The sequence below is a fragment of the Zootoca vivipara genome, chromosome 1 (genome assembly GCF_965207765.1).
Source record: "Zootoca vivipara chromosome 1, rZooViv2.hap1.1, whole genome shotgun sequence".
Lineage (NCBI taxonomy): Eukaryota > Metazoa > Chordata > Lepidosauria > Squamata > Lacertidae > Zootoca > Zootoca vivipara.
In genome coordinates, this window is record NC_142582.1 from 46,510,344 (window position 1) to 46,531,833 (window position 21,490).

Consider the following 21,490-nt stretch of genomic DNA (forward strand, 5'->3'; position numbering starts at 1 on the left):
TCCCAACATCAGGGTCTTTTCCAAGGATTCTTCTCTTCTCATGAGGTGGCCAAAGTATTGGAGCCTCAGCTTCACGATCTGTCCTTCCAGGGAGCACTCAGGGCTGATTTCCTTAAGAATGGATAGGTTTGATCTTCTAGCAGTCCATGGGACTCTCAAGAGTCTCCTCCAGCACCATAATTCAAAAGCATCAATTCTTCGACGATCAGCCTTCTTTATGGTCCAGCTCTCACTTCCATACATCACTACTGGGAAAACCATAGCTTTAACTATACGGACCTTTGTCGGCAAAGTGATGTCTCTGCTTTTTAAGATGCTGTCTAGGTTTGTCATTGCTTTTCTCCCAAGAAGCAGGCGTCTTTTAATTTCGTGACTGCTGTCACCATCTGCAGTGATCAAGGAGCCCAAGAAAGTAAAATCTCTCACTGCCTCCATTTCTTCCCCTTCTATTTGCCAGGAGGTGATGGGACCAGTGGCCATGATCTTGGTTTTTTTGATGTTGAGCTTCAGACCATATTTTGCGCTCTCCTCTTTCACCCTCATTAAAAGGTTCTTTAATTCCTCCTCGCTTTCTGCCATCAAGGTTGTGTCATCTGCATATCTGAGGTTGTTGATATTTCTTCCGGCAATCTTAATTCCGGCTTGGGATTCATCTAGTCCAGCCTTTCGCATGATGAATTCTGCATATAAGTTAAATAAGCAGGGAGACAATATACAACCTTGTCGTACTCCTTTCCCAATTTTGAACCAATCAGTTGTTCCATATCCAGTTCTAACTGTAGCTTCTTGTCCCACATAGAGATTTCTCAGGAGACAGATGAGGTGATCAGGCACTCCCATTTCTTTAAGAACTTGCCATAGTTTGCTGTGGTCGACACAGTCGAAGGCTTTTGCATAGTCAATGAAGCAGAAGTAGACGTTTTTCTGGAACTCTCTAGCTTTCTCCATAATCCAGCGCATGTTTGCTATTTGGTCTCTGGTTCCTCTGCCCCTTCGAAATCCAGCTTGCACTTCTGGGAGTTCTCGGTCCACATACTGCCTAAGCCTGCCTTGTAGAATTTTAAGCATAACCTTGCTAGCGTGTGAAATGAGCGCAATTGTGCGGTAGTTGGAGCATTCTTTGGCACTGCCCTTCTTTGGAATTGGGATGTAGACTGATCTTCTCCAATCCTCTGGCCATTGCTGAGTTTTCCAAACTTGCTGGCATATTGGGTGTAGCACCTTAACAGCATCTGGCAAGCCACTCCAGTATCCCTGCCAAGAAAACTCCATGGACATGGACATGGACAAAGGACTTTAGTAGCCCCAAAATGGAAAACACAGGAATTACCGATGGTAGAGGGGTGGCAGATGAAAATGATGGACTATGCTGAATTAACAAAGATGACTTATGGAATTCGAGACCAAGGAGAAACAAAGTACCAATGAGAATGGAGTAAATTCATTGACTATATGGAGAAAAACTGTAAGAGTTTGAAGACACTTGTAGGACTGAGATAAATCCTACGAACTGAATTATAACGTGGACTAAAATGAACAGCGGGATAAGAATGACCAATAAAGCCGAATGGCGGGAGGGAGGGAAGTCACAACTCGGCAGAGCGATTGAAATTGAGATGAGGAGATTAAGAAAGATTGAAATTGTGTTTTGTGTTTTTTTTTATTTGTGTGTTGTTTATTTGAAAATTGAATAAAAAATATTATTATTATTATTTTAAAAAAGGTTAGGGTCCATTGAATAGGCTCTCCTTCTCTTGCTATTCTCAATGTAGAAGAAAAGGAAAAGGAAAAAACGACAGACATTTAGATACAGTTAAAATATATTGTTTATTGTATTCAAACTATTGTTTAGCATATTTGTTATTGTTGTTTTAAAGCATTTGGTTTAAACAGTATCAAAGGTGGAAAAAATGAGAAAGGAAGAGAAGGAGGGTTGGGGAACGGGAGGGATGGGGAAGGGGAGGGGAGGGAGGGGGAAAATAATAATAATAATAATAATAATAATAATAATAATAATAATAATAATATAAGGTTAGGGTCCAATGCCTAAGCCAATACCGCTCAACATCCATTACCAATAAAGTTGTGGCCTTTTTGCCCATTTAAATCTATCTGATATGTCATGTGTCGTTATTCTCAGGGGGAGGGAGGGAGGACATTGCCACACAATGCCTTGCTGTAGAGAGCTACTGCTAGTCAGAGCAGACAACACTAGGGCAGAAAAGCAGTGTGGATGTACGATAGCTCCCTTTGCTGGAATTATTTCTGCAATCTCCCTAAGCACCCCCCCCCAAATAATAATCAAAAAATCAAAATGATGTGGAAATGAGTAACATAATGGCTAAAGTTCCCAAGAAATGCTGGGCCAAGAGAGGTCTCTTTCTCACCAACAACTTTGTCCTCTTATGCAAAGGTAATAGTTGTTTCTTCTTCTTTGAAGAGACCCTAGGATTGTAGTTCAGGAAGGCGAACTAAAAAATGAACTCTTAGTACCTCACCAAACTTCTCATGAGAGAAGCCATGATTACTGACATGATATGATAGGTGTGCCAATTAATTGTTTATTTTTTTAAGGGGTGGCATAGGAAGCTGCCATAATGAACAAAGTTACTAATGGCAAAAAATGTTTCCTTGTTTCTCATAATTTTACCTCAGACCACATGCCTCTCAATATCAAATCAGACATATTTCATTCTCAGCTATATTTCCCCTCACCCCAGTAGCAGTGCTATGCTTTTGGACTGTGTTCAAATTAATATGCAATTAGTCAAAATCACAGCAGTTCAGGCAACAGCATTTGGAATTCAGATCATTTCCTAGGATTAATAACTGGGGAGGAAGAACTGTTGGCCATTTGTAATCCCTACAGAATGATCAGCATCTTATGCTTTGCTGCTGACAATGGGGGGTGGGGAGGAAACACGAAGTTACCACTATGGATTGTTTTTCCTTTTTAAAAAAAAAATATTTTTATTAATTTTCCAATTAAAACCAATTATATCACATTCATTATTTCAAATTATACATATATATATATCAATCAAACCGAATGTTATGCCAAATCGTCTAAAGAATTTTTTATTTGGGTTCCCATGCTTCAAGAAATTGGGGATTCCTCGCAACCGTCCACTGCCGTCTTTTTTCTAAAGTTCAAATCGTCCTCCAAGTTCATAATAATCCAGATCTTCCCCTTACAGTCACATAGATGTTTTCCACTTTCAACCGATTGTTTCCCAGCTGCTGAGATAAATATCAAACAAGGTTTCACAAATGTTCTTTCTCCTGTGTGGGTTAATCAGTCCAGCCTCCCCATAAATCTTCTTAGTCTGGAGCTCCCTGTTGCGTCGAAGCAGCGCCATCTTAAAAAGCTCAAATCACTTTCGTTTTCTCTCATAGCCATGAAGATTAACGATCTTTATAAAATTTACAGCTTTTCCAGGCAGAAGACCCAAACATCAAACCGTAAACTCTTGGTAAATTAATGGATCTCCTTGCCCTATAGCTGAACTTAGCTTCAGGTCGCTGCTCCAATTCAAAGTGCGTCACAGCTCATAAATCCTCCGAACGCGTCCAGGACTCCTTCCGTCCGACTAGGGGGGGGGGGCTTTTCTCATCGGCAACTCCACATCTTTAAAAAATATGCTCAGTAACAACAGTTTATAAAGTTCAACTCACACAGTCTTTTGCTTCTCTTTCACTCCAAACAAGCCAGGACATTGTGTCTGGGAAGGTACGAAGTAACTCATATGAAGAAAAAAAAAAAAAAACTCCATTCCCTTATCGCTCCGTCCCCATCAATCCTTCTTCCAGATGATATACAGCCTTTGACTCCTCTCCCTCAGCAGCATAAATTTCTCAGCAGTAAACAGCGCTTCTTCCCCTCCTTCTGAAGTATGTCCATAGATTTAAGCCTAATTATCTTCTTTAACCATGGAAATCCCCGCCATGCAGGTTAGCGTCCGGGAGTCCTGGCCCTCGTAAGTGCTTTTCAGCCCAAGCTCCCCCCACTCCATAAACAGTCGGAGTGGGTCTGGGGGCATCGCGGGCCAGCGGCCCCTCTCCGTAACCCCCGGAGAGGGTAGGGGGTTGCCATTTACTCCCCTAGCAACCGCCAAATTCCTTACGAAGGTCAGAGGGATGGAAAACAGGTCCGCCATTCCTGCCGGCGGAAACCGGAACCTATGGATTGTTTTTCCAGTAGTCATTTTTAATTACACAAATACAGCAGTGCTATAGGAATGGATTAATATCTGACATCAATCAGCTTGATTAAAAACAACAACATATGATAAGAGGGACAAAAGAATGAAGGCATGAGGAATAAGTTACTATTGTGATTTTTAAAGTGGCTTCTCCTGTATATCTAGGCTTCTGTTCCTCTTTGTTCTCCACAAATACTTTTATGGAACATATGCATATACAACTACTGTATGCACAAGCTACTGCAGGCATCCCCAAACTTCGGCCCTCCAGATGTTTTGGACTACAATTCCCATCTTCCCTGACCACTGGTCCTGTTAGCTAGGGATCATGGGAGTTGTAGGCCAAAACATCTGGAGGGCCGCAGTTTGGGGATGCCTGAGATAGTGTATAGCTCAGTTAGGGATCAAGCAAATAGCCGCCTATGTTCCTAAGATTCTAGCTCAATTACCTCACACTTGTATCCACCCTCAAAAAAGGCTTCCAAAGCCTGTTATTTTCCTGGCTCCTGATAAATAATGTCACATCACCAAATATTACTTGCTTTGTTCCTTAAGTTGTCTTTCTTTCCACAGTGTACAGCCAAGAAGGAGGAGGAGGAGGATGTGGCAGATTTACAATTAAACCTAACAATGCTAGATAGTATTCTTCTTCTTTGGCGATCGATCACTCATACCCAAGTAAGATTGCCTTCCATAAACATGGTTTTAACAGTGAGTCCGTAAGTAACTGTGGAGGCCAATTTAAGTTCGGAATAGAGTAGCTGCTTTGGAAGACGATCAGACATCCGCACAATATGACCAGTCCAACAAAGCTGATATTGAAGAATCATTGCTTCAACACTAGTGATCTTTGCTTCTTCCAGTACACTGGCATTAGTTCATCTGTCCTCCCAAGTGATGTGTAAAAAATTTTCGGAGACACCAGCTAGGTGGTATATGAAGGCGTTAAGGACCACAGAGTTATAAATTGCTAGAGTAGGCTCCATAGCTGCCAAGTCCGGTCGTAAAGATCTGGGATCGGCAGCGCGCGCATGACCGGAAGTTGCGTGACGCGACTTCCGGTGGCGCTTCGCCCTTCTATGGGCATCAGAAAATGGCGGTGCCAGCGCCGGAAGTCGCTTCCGCGTATGACCGGAAACACGTAAAAGCGACTTCCGGCACCGGCACCGCCATTTTCTGATGCCCATAGAAGGGCGAAGCGCCACCGGAAGTCGCGTCACGCAACTTCCAGTCATGCGCGGAAGCGACTTCCGGTGCCGGCGTCGCCATTTTCTGGTGCCCATAGAAGGGCAAAGCAGCACCGGAAAAATGGCTGCCGGGAAGAAGCGAATTTAAGGGAGAATGCTGGGATTTATCACCAAACGGGAGACCGCCGGGAAACAGTAAGAAAAAAGGGGTTTTCCCGGCGGATACGGGATACTTGGCAGCTATGGTAGGCTCAATGATGTCACATCCGCTCTTCTCCTGAGAGGGAGGAAGCAAGGCTTTTTTTCTGTTTCTGTTCTCTCTCTCCCCCATGTTGTATGTAAGGAGGCAAACATACCTTAACATAGAGGCTAGTGTCAGACATGTGTCTGAGGCCGCTTTTGCTGAATTTTCAACTAAGGATATTTTACCTGCATTTCTTATTCTTGCTAAGGACAATACATGACTGTAAATGTAATGAGTATAACAATCCTATTCAGTAGAGATTCATGGTATGAATGGAGGAATGAGTGTAGGCCTGTTTTTAGGCTGAAGAACACCCCTGTAAAATGGAGTCTCATTAAGACTTGTGGGACTGATAAGGTTGGCAAGCAGTGAGGAAGAAGTGCTGAGCTCAAGAGAGGTGGCATACAAACAGGCTGATAACAAAGGATGGGTGTTGAGCAAGATTGACTAGTGAGGATGTGATGAACTACACGATGAACAACTTTGACAAGGAACAGATGGCGGTGGATCAGCAGAGCTGGAATGTCTGAATGAAAGTATATAAAGGGACTTTCCAGTGAAAAAGCTATGCCTGGTTCCCAGCGCTGCAACATCTGCCACTCGTCCTCTTGTCAATAGCCTGATCAGCTACTGGTGTAGAGCTGGTGACTATGATTGAGAATGTCTGTGTGTGTGTGTCTGTCTGTGTGTGTGTGTGTGTGTGTGTGTTTTAGGGACTGCAATTTTAATGTAGGGCCTATACAATAAAAATGTTTTACTAGGTTGCAACTTCCTGGGTCTACTTGTGTTTCTTTCTCCTAAAGAACCAGCTAAAAACAGATTCAAAAAGAACCATTCATTTGTAATTTGTGATTCTTACTTCAGTATGTGGTCTGTTTCTCTGCAGGAGGGGTAAAGGGGGGCAGTTGCCTCAAGTAGCTGGAACATATTAAAAGGTTTACAAGCCTTTTCCTATACTTCACTAAATCTGCCTAACAATGGAATTTAAACTCTACTACAGGGGCTCTTTATGTGCAAGTCCTGCTTCTTAAAAACTGGTACCAGCCATTTTTCTTCAGTTTGCTAGCCCACATACATGGGTCTGTAGAGGTTTAACTAAAATTAGTATATCCTCTTACCCATCAGAGGAGACATCCTCATGTATTTTCAAGACGAAATCACAACATTCCAGATTCTGTGCTAAAGGCCATAATGTGTAGATTTCTGCTCTGGGATTGTGATGAATCAGAATCCCAATAAAAACTACTCAGCATTTTCTCCAGAATGAAAGGGAAGTTTTCTTTCCCTCTTACCCACTCAGGTGGTTACAAGCTGCCAATGGAGGAAATCAGTGAGCAGAGGTATTCTACTAAATTAAGAAAACCTGGCGAAGCAGAAGTGAGGATAATATATTTCCTGACTCTTGCTGGTGGTTTGCCAGTGTTGGATTCGACACAAAGTGGAGGGCCCCGAGCACAGGGAACATGGAAGCAGGGAAGCAGAGAAGAAAAGAACCAGAAAAGAAAAGAGCAAGAAATTATGTGATTTACTCTTGTGTTTTGAAGCTAATCCTTTAATGACCTGGCCATAAATAACCAAAAAATAGCTTTAACAATTACCAGGAGTTTCCATCACACTCACATTTGCCTCATCTAAGCCAACCAGGGAGAATGTTTTCTGGCTCTAGTTGATGGCCAGCTGACCAAATGCTCAGAGGGCACTATAGCTTCACTTTGATTCACCCTCTCCTCAGGCTGTTCAGATCTCAATTAGCTTTTAAGTTGCATTATAGATCCGCTAACAGTTGTGCAGTTAAATCATTAATTACTTTCCTAAGTCAGCTGGGAACTCAATTTCACTTTGGTTTGCAGTTTGTGCTTCATACTAGATTACTTAGCTAATCCATATAAACATCTTCAGACACTATAATTTAAGAGAGTTAATGATGAGGAAGCTTAGATAAGTTTATCACAAAATAATTCTTAGTTAGGGATTTGAAGTACAAAGCCCCACAAAAGCAAAGGCCTATGGTAGATAAACAAATCTCTTGCCACACATGCATGCAAACATTCTTGAATTCGCAGTTGAAACAAAATTTAAAAAAATCCTTCCAGTAGCACCTTAGAGACCAACTAAGTTTGTTACTGGTATGAGTTTTCTTATGCATGCACACTTCTTCAGATACACTGAAACAGAAGTCATCAGACCCTTATATATAGTGAGAGAGCGGGGAGGGGTATTACTCAGAAGGGTGGTGGGAATGGGTGATTGGCTGATAGGTGTGGTAAACCTGTTGGGAATCACCCATTCCCACCACCCTTCTGAGTAATACCCCTCCCCACCCTCTCACTATATATAAGGGTCTGGTGACTTCCGTTTCAGTGTATATACCTCATGTTACGTCCGCTGAGGGTTACATCTTTTCAGGTTACGGACGCACCGAACCTGCAAGTCCCAGAACGGGTTACTTGCGGGGTCAGTGCGTGCGCATGTGCAGAAGCACTAAATCGTGTCTGTGCAGAAGCACCGAATTGCATCACGTGCGTGTGCAAATGCAGCGCTTCAGGATGCGGCCTTTTCATGTTGCAAACGGGCCTCCGGAACGGATCCTGTTTGCAACCAGAGGTACCACTGTATCTGAAGAAGTGTGCATGCACATGAAAGCTCATATCAATAACAAACTTAGTTGGTCCCTAAGGTGCTACTGGAAGGAATTTTTTTATTTTGTTTTGACTACAGCAGACCAACACGGCTACCTACCTGTAACTTGAATTCGCAGAACTTCATTTAGGAGGAATTGATGATTTCTTAAACTTTTCAAAAACTAGTTTTACTTTGAAGATGGTTGCTGATTGGTTCAATAAAAAGCAGCATGTCTGAAAGCCAGAACCTCTAATCATTAAAGTACATTTTCAATGAGACCTTTGCTGATTCTCTTGTTGCAAAGGACAGGCTGCTTTACTGGTGGGGAGGCCCAGGTTTGAATCTCTGCTCATCCAGAAAGCTAACTGGGTGACCTTGGACTCTTAGTATAGCCTACCTGACAGGGTGATGCTAGGATAAAAGATAGGTATTGCTGTTGTGAGAGAACCAAGCTGCCTGCATTTTGGGTCTCCACACTATCACAAGTCTCCATTTTATCTAGAAATGTTAGCTAGCAAAGGCTAATAGCTTAGGACAGGATTTATTTTGCTAGTCCCCTCAATGCCTTCTATTGAGTGAGAAAGAGTGCCCTAGCACTACTGTCGTGGGAACTCCTGAAAGAATGAAAACCAAATCTCCTCTGCTTCCCAATTCAATTGACACAACACCGTGAAACTTATCAATTGGCTATTAGACTGGAAGTTCCATCAAACCCAGCCATCGTGGCCAATGGTCAGGGATGATGAGACTTGGAGTGCTACAACATATGGTGAGCACCATATTGGCTATTCTTGTATCAAAGCATTGCCATGCACTTGGCTCTCTGCCACCCCATCTTTCTTTCTTTGTATCCATCACTCTCGCCCTCCCTCCTGGGAGAAATCTCCATAATTTAATTTGCAACTTGACTTTTATTTTATCAATAAAACATTATTTCCCTCCTTTTTACTACCCCTCCTTTTTACAGTACCCTGTAACAACACGCCACTAATTAGTCTTACTGTGTCTTTTAGTAAATGTGCTGGTTTCTGGGCCAGTTGTTATTAAGCTGACAGCAGCCTATCATCCAGCATAATAGAGCCAGGATCACAAATAGGTCCTCTAGCACCACCCAGTCATTTGTGTTCTGTAAGGGCTTATTCCCTGTAAAATGAAAAGCAGGTTTCATAGGTACATAGAGACACATGTCCCCAGCAATCTTAGTAAGAGTATCACGAGCTTCTTTGAGGAAGAATGAGAAAACGAAAATGACAACAATAATAGCGGGAGATTTTAAGAGTGCACATATGTTAATGCTAAATTTGCTATCAAAGTAATGGCACTAGACAAACTTGAAGCTTCCAGCTAAAATTACTTTATAGGTCAGGTTATTACCAGTAGTTGTGCAGCACCTCACATCATAACAACTACCAGTTTCTTTCTTTTCCTTTCGTATTTTCAATCATAAGAAGCCATTGGAAATTAACGAGAAATGCTATTTAAGATTCCTACAAAGCGAATGAAATATGTGAGTAGGATAGCCATTATATTGTCTTTAAATCTAAACTGATGACATTACAGTGACAGAAGTGGTAGAAAATGTAGAACAGCAACAAATCTTTGGAACTTAAATCAATACTGTAGCCATGCTTAAATGCATCTCTTAAAGATTACACACAGGAAATTTCTACCTCACTGTGAGTTGGACATGAGTTTAGTCCTGGGCATGTCTACTTGGAAATAAATCCCATTGAGTTCACTGGGCTTGTTCCTAGGTAGGTTTGCAGAGGATCATTGCCTTATTGATTGTCTGAAACACTATACCTACATTTATCTCAATAATCCTTTAAAAAACCTGTAAGGTAGGACACTTATCACCCTTACATTGCAGATGAGAGATTGAGGCTGACAAAGGTTGTCATCAAAGGCAACCTAGTGAGTTCACGGCAGAGAAAACGTTCAACGCTGAACTTCCTGATTTGTAGCTAAGTCTCTTACCTGCTTTATGAGGATTGACTAAAGGAGAAAACCTGATCAATATGCAAGTTTTATAATGTCATTTTAATAGCTATGTGTATTTTGCTTGAGTGCCTATAGTTTTTCCTTGCAGCAGTCAGCCACCTAATCTGTGGCATCTTCTGGCATCATAGCATCTAGCTATGTTTCCTAGGCTGCAATCACATTAGTCATTCCCATGGGTGGATGAATCTGTCAATCTCAGATTTTCTCAGTTTCTCATTTTTCCACTCTTAACCTGATGTAGAAATGTGGGGACAAAACAAGTCCCCGCAAAATATTTTAGTGTGAATTTCACCTCCTAAAGACCTAAGCACAACTTTTTTGCAACTGCAGATCAATTTTCCCTTAATGAATTTTGTATGTTATCTACACTAATTTAGGAATTTAAGCACACTTTAGTATTTGCATTTTTGTACACATTACTTTGCTAGAGAACTGCATTGCAGAATTTGCACAGGTGCAAATTTCAACGGATTGCAATGTTTTGGTTTGCTCCTGTTTTCAAGAAGTGTAAATTAGGTAGGTAAAGGTGAAGGGACCCCTGACCATTAGGTCCAGTCATGGACGTCTCTGGGGTTGCGGCGCTCATCTCGCTTTACTGGCCGAGGGAGCCGGCGTACAGCTTCCGGGTCATGTGGCCAGCATGACTATGCCGCTTCTGGCAAGCCAGAGCAGTGCACGGAAACGCCGTTTACCTTCCCACTGGAGTGGTACCTTTTTACCTACTTGCACTTAATAATAATAATAATAATAATAATAATAATAATATATTTATTATTTATACCCCGCCCATCTGGCTGGGTTTCCCCAGCCACTCTGGGCGGCTTACAACAGAAAAATGAAATAAAATAATCTATTAAACATTAAAAGCCTCCCTAAACAGGGCTGCCTTCAGATGTCTTCTAAAAATCTGGTAGCTGTTTATTTTTCTTTGACATCTGATGGGAGGGCGTTCCACAGGGCGGGCGCCACCACCGAGAAGGCCCTCTGCCTGGTTCCCTGCAACTTGGCTTCTCGCAACGAGGGAACCGCCAGAAGGCCCTCAGTACTGGACCTCAGTGTCCGGGCAGAACGATGGGGGTGGAGACGCTCCTTCAGGTATACTGGACCGAGGCCATTGAGGGCTTTAAAGGTCAGCACCAACACTTTGAACTGTGCTCGGAAACATGCTTTCGAACTGCTAGGTTGGCAGGAGCAGGGACCAAACAACGGGAGCTCACCCTGTCGCAGGGATTTGAACTGCCGACCTTCTGATCAGCAAGCTCTAGGCTCTGTGGTTTAACCCACAGCACCACCCGTGTCCCTGTAAATTAGGTAGGTTTGCCTAAATATGCAAACAGAATGGAATTCCCTCATCCCTATATGCTCCTCATTGGGTGACTTTGCCAGTGCGAAATCTTTCTGAGTGCTCGTTTCCCCTCAGGCATTGTTAGAATTTTAAGTCCTTTATAATCATCTGTTATTGTAAAACTTTTTCTTACCCTCCCCCCCATTGTTGCTGTTTAGTCGTTTAGTCGTGTCCAACTCTTTGTGACCCCATGGACCAGAGCATGCCAGGCACTCCTGTCTTCCACTGCCTCCCGCAGTTTGGTCAAACTCATGTTCAAGAAATTGTCATTCCACTGATCATCTGTTTGGAAGAGAAGCAGGAGTGGGTGGAGGGTTAATGAATGCAATCCCTTCCCATTTCACCACCTGACCAGGGGGCTAGTAGGATTCCTGCTTGGTTTAGCTGGCTTTGCATGTGAATTTGCATACGTGGCTTTGCATCACGTATGAAGCAGCTATACAGTTATGGCAGCAGTGGGGAATGTTTTTCACTTGGAGGGCCAGTGGTGAGCCACATCCAAAATGTGGGTGGATCCAGAGGCAAAGATGTGATAGTTAGCTTTGAAAAAATAGGCTAAATTCCAGAATATAAAATAAAACCCAGTCTTGGAAAAGTGAGAAATTTCTATACACATGCACCGTACAATTCTTTCCATGTTCCATTCAAGTAAGCAGTAGATTTTATCATACTTCAAGGGACAATCTAGTTGGAAGACATGAAACAGGTTTGGTGGGGGTTGTGGTCCTGGGAGAGGGATATGGCCTGGATGTCTATGACCTGGGGAGAATCCCAAGGAGTGGACAGAAATAAATGGAGGGCTGCATTTGCCCCTGCCCAGGCCTGATGTACCCCACTCCTGACCTAGGAACAAGGATGCATTGCATACTGTTTCTAGTTAGATTAGGTTCAGCAAATCAAAAATGCACCACTGTTTATGCAATCTGATCTTCTGCTGTGCCAAAAAACTTAACTTGCAGTGTATTTACTAATCTCAATACAGAACATTGACTAATATTTGACTTCTAAACCCATATTTTAAACATTAAAAGTACTAGATAAGTATTTGTGTGATATTGAGTGTACATTGGTGAATCTAAAAGCAAGAAAAACAAATTTAAAACATAGAACTGAAACGATTGTGAACATGACTTCTCCATAATTCATGGATGATTTGCTTCAAAGTATATTTTCTCTTAATGAGCCTCCTCTAAATGCAGTGATTGTAATTTTTCTAAGCATTTTCCTTTGAGAAAGCCATAAAATGTAAGTGATAACATTAAAAAAAAACCTCTTTCAGTGATAGTGCATAGTGCATCTGGTTGTAAGTTAATGGTTTACATATTAATTTGCTCATCTCTCTGATGGGCAGAAAATTGCTTTAATATAAATGCAGTTAAATTTGTCATTTTACATCTACATAGCTTATGCTGTGAAATTTATTATGGGCCCTGACAAATGGTTCCAGAGCAATTTAGCAGACTTTTGCGAATGGGGGGGGGGGGGACACAAATTTTATATGTCAAGTATGGAGGATGGGATAAATATTCTACCTTCCAGTATAAATCATGTATGGTTTTATCTTGATTGTCTAATCGGTTTTTTTTAAAAAAGACATCTAAGATAATGATGGAAGAGTATGACTTGATCTGTGAGACAACCAAAAAAGCATTGATTCACAGAGAATTCCCTTCCACAAAGTGTGGCAATGGTCACCAATTTAGACAGCTTTGAAAGGGGCTTAGACCTACTCTTAAGACTGTCAGTGGTGACTGGATGGTGGTACCCAGAGTACTAGTTGCTGGGTAGTGACAGTAGAAGATGGCTACTATGTCATCCTGCCTGTAAACTTCTCAGGCGCATCTAGTTGGCCATTATGGGAATCAGAATGCTGAACTAGACCAGCCTTTGATCTGATTCAGCAGAGCTCCTCTTATAGCCTTATGTTTGAAGGACGAAATTTCCCCCCACAGTTTGAAAGGGGGGGGGAACCCTTAGAATATTTTTGAAATACTTAAATGTAACCGCAGCACATGCTAAACACAAAGAAGCTCAGTGTGTATGGAGCACACCTTGTCCTCACTGCAATTTGCCCTTTCCCTGCTTACAATCATATGGGGTGAGAGAAAGCTGCAATAAGGTCTCTTGTAACCTTAAAAAGGTAAAGATAAAGGACCCCTGACAGTTAAGTTCAGTCGCAGACAACTCTGGGGTTGTGGTGCTCATGTCACTTTATAGGCTGAGGGAACCGGCGTTTGTCCGCAGACAGATTTTCTGGGTCATGTGGCCAGCATGACTAAGCTGCTTCTGGTGCAATGGAACACTGAAACCAGAGCAGTGCATGGAAACACCATTTACCTTCCCGCTGGAGCGGTACCTATTTATCTACTTGCAATTGGACGTGCTTTCAAACTGCTAGGTTGGCAGGAGCTGGGACCGAGCAACGGGAGCTCACTCCATTATGGGGATTCAAATGCCGACCTTCCGATCAGCAAGCCCTAGGCTCAGTGGTTTAGATAACAGCACCACCCACGTCTCATTCCATGTAACTTTAATGGGACCCTATTTAAGCTTAGCTCAGTTTGACTAAGGGAGGGACTTACTTCAAGTTGCTGACCTATGCCCTGTAGGCTAACTCAGTGACTTCACCATTCCCTGGAGACTTGAAAAGCAACCTTTGGGTGGAGGCTATTGCAGTTTGGGATTGGTGTCCAGGAGTTGCTGTTTTCTTAAAACACCTTAGAGAAACACTTTCAATTTTCATGACTTGCTTAGCTGTCTCTCACAGAATATGCAAATCTTGATATGGAAATGGAAACTTGCAAGAATTTGACACCTCAGGTATGATGCATTACTTAACTAAATGACTAAATGCTTTTAACTAGAAAGGCACTTGCATGCCATGAGATCTGAGACAACTAATGATTTCCTCTCTGTCTGTCTAGCACCAGGTGCATTTAGACCCAGTGTAGTCTCTTTTCATGACAGCAACATCCTTCTTGAGTGTCTCCTTATCCATCTTCTGTGATCTTCGCCTACTTAATCATTCGCTCAGTGGTTTCTATGTAGAGGTGTTTAAATCACTAGAGATGTTGAGGGTACTGCATATCCTCCTAGTTTGCCCAATCTAGTCTTTCTAAATTAATGTTTGATGATGTACTGTTTTTAATATTCGGTTGGAAGCCACCCAGAGTGGATGGGGAAACCCAGCCAGATGGGCAGGGTATAAATAATAAATAATAATTATTATTATTTTATTAAATTCATTCTCTGTGATATAGTTGTCTGTGTTTATTATAACAGGCTTGGACTAATTGTTCTTTTCCATCACAGAAAACACTTCTGTATACGGAATCCTACTTGAAGGTGGCAGAATATCTAAAACATCTCACAACCCCAACATAATTTTTCACTTGTCTATATATAACAATCCAGATGTTTTTGAAGAACAAAATGGCATTCTTTTCTGTAACAGAATTCACTATTTTCACTTTCCCATTTTATTCTATTTTATTTATGGGGTAGAAAAGGACAGGCTTAAATATCATCTGTTCATTTCAAAATTTTCTGTCTTTTGGCAAATAAAGACCATTAATATGAACACTCAGTGAATTCTTGAAGATCGGATATGCTCATTTTATTGGAAAATATTAAAATGGAAGTAATTCACAACTGGACTTAACTGTGAGGGGTTCTTTACCTTTTTCTTTTCTTTTTTTTAATGTAGTTTGGTATGAGAAGGGTGATGTTTTGTGAGAATGTACATATTACAATAATGTTCATACAAATATGTGTGACTGGAATGATGGTGAATTTGGGAATCTCCACCATAATTTGGATCAGGGACCGAAAACAGATCCATAATATTTAGCCCATTCTCTCCCCCCCCCCCCCGATTTTTTGGGGTGAACTCTCACTTGCTTTACAATTGTCTTTTGCCCAGTTATAAGGATCAATGAGATTAGAATTACAATCTTATAAATATCCATTCAGAAGAAAGCCCCATTCAATTCAATAGAACTTTCTCCCACTTAACTGTGTATAGAATTGTAGCCTAAGAGGCCGAATATTTGCCCTATGATGATTTAATCTTATACATGTCAGTATGTTAGGCTTTCTGAAAAAATAAAAATAAAAACTAAAGACTGTGAGGAGCCTCTTCTTCTGGGGTCTACAAAGCAAACCCAGCAAACAAACATATTTCTACATTTTCTACGAAGAACAATGGAGGTATCCTGAGGCAAAGCCCCCTATAAGGAGCAGTGATTGTAATTCAGCCTAAAGAAAATCAGTAGCTTATCTGACATTTTGTATAACAAAAGGAAAGATGATGAAGGAACCAGTAATATTTTTGAAGAGTGGAGTTAGAGGGCAGCCCAGCTGCATTCCTTTCCATCTCCCTTTGCACCAAAGATTTTTCTACAGAGAAGCAGCCCCCCTCCCATTCGCCTTCCAATAGATGATTTATAAAATATCCATGAAAGACTAAGTGAATTGCAGCTCCTTAAAGAGATGAAGTGATCCAGTCATTAAGTGATTCAGTGAACTGTCTCATCAAACTACTGTTTACAGGTTAGGGAATGAATTCTTCCAGAGCATCCCTTCTTTGGGAGGAATTATATATTAGCCTAACAAGGGAAAAAAATCTTGCTCTGCTGCTTAGTGGAGGCAGGCAATCACAAGGAATCAAAGGAAAGGGGATGCCTGTAAGATCTCTCTGCTGATGACATCTTTTATCTCAGCAATTTGTTGGGCTACGGGGAAACTATTTATACTCGATGGACTACAGAGTGGCTTTTGAGCGAGCCAATTAGTTTTAGTCTGAGTTAAGGTTGGTTGTTCCTTGGAAGGCAAACATGCCTTTCCCTACATAATTGTTGTTTAGTTGTTTAGTCGTGTCTGACTCTTTGTGACCCCATGGACCAGAGCACGCCAGGGACTCCTGTCTTCCACTGCCTTCCGCAGTTTGGTCAGACTCATGTTCTTAACTTCGAGAACACTGTCCAACCATCTCATCCTCTGTCGTCCCCTTCTCCTAGTGCCCTCAATCTTTCCCTACATCAGGGTCTTTTCCAGGGAGTCTCTTCCAGAGAAGACTCCCTGGAAAAGACCCTACATAATTACCCATGAATATGTCTCATTAAGCTTAATGGAGGGTGTGTGCATGTGCTTTTTTTCTGAGTAGACAAGCAGAGGGTTGCATCATTAGTGACCAGCATGGGAGTTGTGCTCCAAAGAGCACGACCTATATCATTTCCATACGGCCACAATTTTTAGAACTAGTTTTGCAGCTCCCAGGCACCAGTCCACACCCATTGGGTCCTTTAATATCTATATATCAAACACGGCATATTACCTGACTCTTTTCTTGAAGCATTACACTTAAAGCTCCAAGAGTGCCTTTACTTTTTCATTCATTCATTCATTCATTCATTCAATCTATCAATCATTCATTCAGCAGATGAGCTGAATAGTAGCAACAACACTCCAAGTAACTAATTTATATAAGGTGCTACTTACATAGCAATCCTAAACATATTTGCTCAAAATGAAGTATCATTGTTTTCAATGAGTTTTACTTCCAAATGAGCCTGTATAAGATTGAAGCCTACATTTCTTCTCCCTTCCCCACAAATTCAGTTATTTTTCTGTTTATATAAATAATGAGGGAGGGGGAACGGAACTTAAATGTCTGAAACATTCCATTGAAAGGGATCTGGCAGAGGGCATTTTAAATATATATATATATATGGCATAGTTGTATTTGAAACCAATTAAAATATTTGTATTAACACCCAGAAAAAGGTGATGTTTTTGTCAGACATAAGACAGTTATTGGAAAAGCAAAGCCACACATTTTCCTCAACCAGCTGCAGCTTCCTCAGAGGTCTTAGAAAGCAAATGTGATCTTTACTGTTTTGTTCTTAACCATCTGTGTGAATTTAAAAGCTTCACCTGTCATCACATCAGATGTGTATTTATAATGAGCAAGACTAAGGAGTCAGCTTTCGGATGCTTGGAGTGTATCCAACACTTCCAACTAAACATCAGGAAGAACTTTCTCATGGTAAGAGCTGTTTGGCAGTGCAGCAGACTCCCTTAGGAGGTGGTGGACTCTCCTTCCTTGGAGGTTTTTAAGCAGAGGTTGGATGACCATCTGTCATGGATGCATAGCTGCCAAGTTTTCCCTTTTCTCGCGAGGAAGCCTATTCAGCATAATGGAAAATCCCTTAAAAAAAGGGATAACTTGGCAGCTATGCATGGATGCTTGAGCTGAGATTCCTGCATTGCAGGTGGTCGGCCCCTTCCAACTCTAGAATTCTATTCTATTTTATAAATGGGGTTATATACTTGAGTACCATAAACTTCATATGATAATTTTCAGTGCTTTGAGCAGTAAAAGGAGATTTTACTCCAGAATTTAACATTATTGCCTCATAAGTCCAAGACAAAGATGGGGAATCTGTGACCCTCCACCTTGTATGTCTGAGATTGCTGTCTTGGCATTTTATGGTTAACCCATTCATAGGGTAAAAATGTAGCTTTTCTCCATGTGGAATTGTTCGTAGTTGTCCTCAACACACTGCTTTCAGTCTAGATTGATTCCTAAATCCTCTTGTCCACAAGGGTGTGCATGGTTAATTGATCATACCCTCCAACTCCCGGTAAGAAAAATCTGGGATCAGCAGCGGCGCGGCACTGGAAGTCGCTTCTACGCATGGACATGCGTAGAAGCAACTTCCAGTGCCGGCGCTGCCCAATTTTCGGTGCCCAGACATGGGCAGAGCGGCACCCGAAATCGGTTCTGTGCATGTCCAGACATGCGCAGAAGGAGCCTCCCTGGCAGGTAGGAAATCTGGGGGATTTACAGCGGGAAATGGGTTTAAATATGGGGGTTACCCACGGAAAACGGGAGACTTGGCAGCTATGTAATTGATACACATTTGAAACCCCTCCCCTTCATGAGGTTACTTAGGCCTTTTCCCTCTAGACACACTGCAGGTATACGAAGAAAGAAGTGGTGATTGTCATTCTGCTATATTTTTGTCCACATCATTGGGCAGGTGTGGATACACTCCCCCCACCCCCATTGTCAGACCCACCTATACCTTTTTTTACCTGTTTTCAAATGGACACACTTCAGGGTAATACAGAATGAGCTTTTATTTCCTGAATAAATCCAGTCTCAAGAAGTGCTTTCAGGAGCCCAAACAAACAAACAAAGAAACAAATGCAATAGATCTAGATTGTGTGTAGACCATTTAGGGGGGGAAACAAGTATCCAAACACAATCACTTCTAGAAAAAAATGTTGTGTGTATATAGTCTCCCGCCGCCGACACATTATTTTGAAATACATCTCTCGACTTACCAATGAACCACTGTGTTGAATGGCAGCATTGCATGCAACATTTTAAAGGAGAAGCTACAGCAGTAGGTACACTTTGTAGTCAAAATGTGACTCAAGTCTGAAGCGGCACAAGGCTAAATAGGCAGTGCTTCATCACTCTTCTCTTGACAAAAATAAAATCTGCCTCCCCTTGCAGAATAGCATATCTATGTTTGGAATATTTTCCATGCCCAACTCTTTGATGAAGGCAGAATGAGATTTGAAAAACAGCTGGAGGACACCAATCTACACATACCAATTTGTTTATGTATAAAACGTGCATACATAGTGTTAAATGCTACTTTAACTGGCTGTCTGCTTCTGCATGCCTCTGTCCTACTGTGGCAGCACTCCATGTCAAGAAGGTGCCCTGAGGACCCTACAAATCATAAATAAGTTATTTTTGGATAATGCTATTATTATTTCCAAAAATAATTTACTTATAATTGGCATAGGAAATGGCAAACAATATGCCCTTCCTTCCTACTTTATTGGCAGCCATCGAACTGCTTAATGCAAGGTGATAGGGTGGAGGCAATCTCTTCCAGGAGCTGGGGGACTGACATCAGTTTAAATTAATTGCTCATGCATTTATGTATCAGGACAAAGAGATGCTAGCACATTTATAAAATGTATGAATAATATATCAGGGAGTCATTTAAAAGTCTCACTGTCATACCTGGCAAATACACTGATCAAGCCATTTCACTGATTTCATTTCAACACGTCAATTCATCTGTCATTATGGAGTAGCACTTTAACCATGTTTTCCAAATGCATCATGATTTTTAAAGTATGCTGTTGAACTACAAAGGTTACCTGACCGATGCTGCCTTCAATATTGCCACTTAGGTGTACTTTCAGTATGACAATTTGCCCTGTGAGCATCTTAAGACCTGTCATAAAACATGCATAGACATCACTTAGACAGGAATCTCTTCATTGATTGCAAACTTGCAAATTGGGCAATCTCTGGGTAGTCATAAAACAATACACCAATGCTAACCTTTATTAAGTGACATCTGCAAACCAACATCTTCTTATACACAGAGAGTTAGGAAGATAGAATGTTGCTTTAGACAAGGTCAGAGACTGATGGTTCATCTAGCTCAGTATTGTCTACATGGACTCAGGGGCGTAGGAAGGGGGTGTGGGGTGTGTGGACCACCCTAGGTGCCATCATGAGGGGGGCTGACCTCGACACTGCCTGTGTACTGGAACTGAGCGGGGTTGAGTTGCGACGCCAACGCATCCCCTTCCTACCTCTGTGGCTGGGCGCATGCACGGTCAACCAGGCCCTGCTCTCCCTGCCCGTCCATGTCCTGCCCTCGCTCTGGTGCTGTGTGTGTGTCTGTGTGTCAGGGATCCCTGTGCCGAGAAACCACCCACATCACGCTAAAACCAGTGTTGTATAAATGTTGTTGGGTTCTAGCTTCCATCAGCCCCACTAAATTCCATGAACTCCACCCAGAATGGCCAACGTCAGGAACAATGGGAGTTGTTGTTCAACAACATCTTGAGGGCCACAAGTTAGCCACCCCTGCCCTATAACATCTGAAGAACTTGTGCATTTCTACTTCCATTCTCCACCACCACACACTCAAACTTGTGTGAAAGACTTGTGCCTAAATTTAAATATGTTGATTTCCGTTGTGGTTACTCAGAGGTATAGGAATGGCCCACTCCAATTACTCAGGGCCCTCCTGTCAGTAATACTTCATACCTCAAGGCCCAGGGCTGAGTATATAGGTTGAAAACAGATTATAGGGCTGATATCTGGCTCAAATTAAGCTCTAGGAAGTATAGAATCACCCACATTCATCAAGAAACAGATAAATGTGGCAAATTAGGTAGTGATTCCAATTCTGAAGCCTTTCATTGTAGTGATACTTGAAAATCCATTTTCCACCTCCCTCCAGAGTCATCTTGTTGGGTTGATTTTCATTAGGCAGGTGCCTGGTAGAAAAAATTATCAATGGCTAAGAGCTCTGTTGAGCTTAATATGCATGGAGAGGAATAAAAGAAAGCTAGTTTGGAGGGGTCGGGAGTGCCAAAGATCATTATTAGGATATTTACTTTGTGTTATATATTGCAGGGATGGGGAACCTGTGCTCTCCAGATGTTGTTGGGCTATGACTCCCATCAATCTGGCCATTGCTCAGCAATGATGGGAGTTGCAATATCTGGAGAGCCACGAGTTTTCCATACCAGATATATTGTGATTGAAAGCTGGAGGAAACAGACAGAGATACTGGGGACTAAATGGAGGAGGACACCCTCCTCTTTGCTATGCCTGGTAATCATCCCTGTTGATAATTTCTTGCCATCTGCAGCAGGAGTTTACCTCTCAATATCAAAGGCTGAGGACAAGACTGACTGTTCTACTTTGAACTTAGCTGTGGTACTTATGCCTACACAGTTAAGTTCCTAATGTTTAGGCATCCCAATTCTAATCTCAGGGATGCTTCAGTTCAGGTAGACAGAAATGTTGATATCTATCCACAAATTGGTCTTTGAGGAA